The sequence below is a fragment of the Pristiophorus japonicus genome, chromosome 10 (genome assembly GCF_044704955.1).
Source record: "Pristiophorus japonicus isolate sPriJap1 chromosome 10, sPriJap1.hap1, whole genome shotgun sequence".
Taxonomy (NCBI): domain Eukaryota; kingdom Metazoa; phylum Chordata; class Chondrichthyes; family Pristiophoridae; genus Pristiophorus; species Pristiophorus japonicus.
The window spans coordinates 114,042,740-114,045,143 of record NC_091986.1 but is presented as its reverse complement, the minus strand read 5'-3'; positions in this window follow the sequence as shown (position 1 = coordinate 114,045,143).

Here is a 2,404-nt window from a genome sequence, read left to right as displayed (position 1 = left end):
ACGACCCCCCTATGCTGTTTAATTGGCCCAAAGCCCGCGTGCGCAATTGCTGATTGTGTGACGCGAAAGGGAATCAGCCAATCATTCACCTATGTCTCTCATCAGATGGAATTTCTCCAATGTGTCACTTTTAACACCTTGCCCTGATTAACTGGGCCTCCTGTGGTTAACCGTTTGGATATTTGTAGTTGTCCTCAGGTTACACAGCTTGTAAAGTTGATCACTACAAAAGCCCTTTTTAGTTCCGAGACCCATTCTTAACCCTTTAATTATAGCAGAGCTCGAAAGCCCCACTTCAGATGACCATGGATAGAGGTGGGGGAGAGGAACTCAACAGGTGCCATCTTGGCAATACAAAGGAACTAATTGAACAAAAACCTTTTGCATAGATGAATCATACTCTAGAAACTAAATGGGGCTCAATTTTCCCAGGTCATTTATGCCATTTTTTTGGCCCGTGGTGTTTTTTTTTGGAGTAGGTATTTAAATCAAAGTTTCCCCCAGGAATCTGTGCCATCTTAACTGAGTTAGTTACGATTTTTTTAAATTGGGTTTTTTTGACGTCATGTCTGCACCAGTTTTGATGATTTTTCACAGTTTGGCAAAATTTCTGCGAGTCGGTGTATCTGGCCACTCCCGAAAAACCTTCTGGTGAGTTAACAGAAAGTAGCGCACATTGAGATATGCAGATTGGAAGACTGCATCAGGCAGCAAATGAGCCTGGGGGAGGAGAAGTCACAAGACTCCAATGAGCGTGGGGGGGGGGGGGCGGAGGGAGAAGTCACAAGACTGCTGAGACCTGGGTGTAGTCCATACAGACCTTGGGGAGAGACAATAAAGAACCTGTCCTGCCTGCCTGCCTTGCCGTTTTGAGCTTCTTGCAAAGGTAAAATTTAACGAAGGGGGCAATACTGACAATGCCATATCTTGTGCGAGTCTTGTGCATCACATGGTGCTATGGAGGAGACAAATGATTCGACATCATCGCATGAGGAATCTCAGAGCCCGTAGGGTGCTGGGCAGGAGGCCTTACCCACCTCGGGTATATCGAGACAGGCGTTCGTACCTGCACCTGAGTGATGCAGGCTGTGTGAGAAGACTGCGTTTCTGCAAAGAAGTTGTAACTGAGATCTGTGAGTTGGTGAAAACAGACCTGCAACCTAGAAGCGTCAGGAGAACTGCTTTGACAGTTGAAGTGAAGGTAACAGCTGCACTTTCATCCTATGCCTCCAATTGTTTCAAGCTACAACTGGGGATGTGTGCGCCATCTCTCAACATGTAACACATGTCTGCATTCGGCAGGTGACAGCTGCACTATATGCCCGGAGGAATGACTACATAAAATTCCCCATGACCGCCCAGGCAATGCGTGACAGGGCTGTGAGCTTCTCCAGGATTTCTGGCTTCCCAAAGGTACAGGGCTGCATTGATTGTACCCACATCGCCGTGCGAGCACCTTTGGAAGATTCCGTGATATGCAGGAACAGAAAAGGCTTCCACTCCATTAATGTACAGCTCGCATGTGACGACATGCATCGCATCATGTCAGTCGATGCAAGATACCCTGGGAGCACTCCTGATGCGTCATTCTATGCAAGAGCGTTATATCAGCCATGTTTCAGCAGCAGCCAGAAGGGCAGAACTGGCTACTGGGAGACAAAGGGTACAGCCTCACCACCTGGCTCATGATGCCCTTACGCTTAATCCAGACGGAAGCTGACCGGGAATGCAACATGTCGCACATTGCAATGCGCAGCATCATAGAGAGGACCATTGGCATCTTGAAACAGCGTTTCCGATGCCTGGACCATTCCGGAGGTTACTTGCTATACTACCCTGAGATTGTTGGTCAGTTCACTGTTGTGTACTGCATGTTGCATAACTTAGCCATCATGAGGCAGCAGCAGCTGGTAGGAAAAGACCCACCTGCGGTGAAAGTGGCTGATAATGAGGAAGATGCAGATGATGAGCAGAAGGACGAGGAAGCCATGCAAGTACCTGAACCCGGAGCACGATGGCGGAGGAGGGCAGGCCATCGTGACCCTTTAATGATTGCTCGAGTCTTGCACCAGCAGCTCATCCGTGAACGCTTTGCTGCCTGAAGGCTCAGAGACAACTATTCCACATGGACCATGTTTACTGTTTGGACCTGTTCCATAATGTGTTGTGTTAATGGAACAAATGTTGGAAATGATTCTTGTTTACATCAAAAGTTGTGTTAACAATGGAACAAATAATGCAAATGATTCAATTTTAATGTAAAATATATTTTATTCAAAAGTTTAACAAACAGTTCTTTGTACTTTAATAAAATTATTCTTGTATCAAACTTTAAAGTTTTCAGTTATAATCACTTACAAACTTTAAGATCACTTACTAACTTTTAAACTTATAAATTTACATA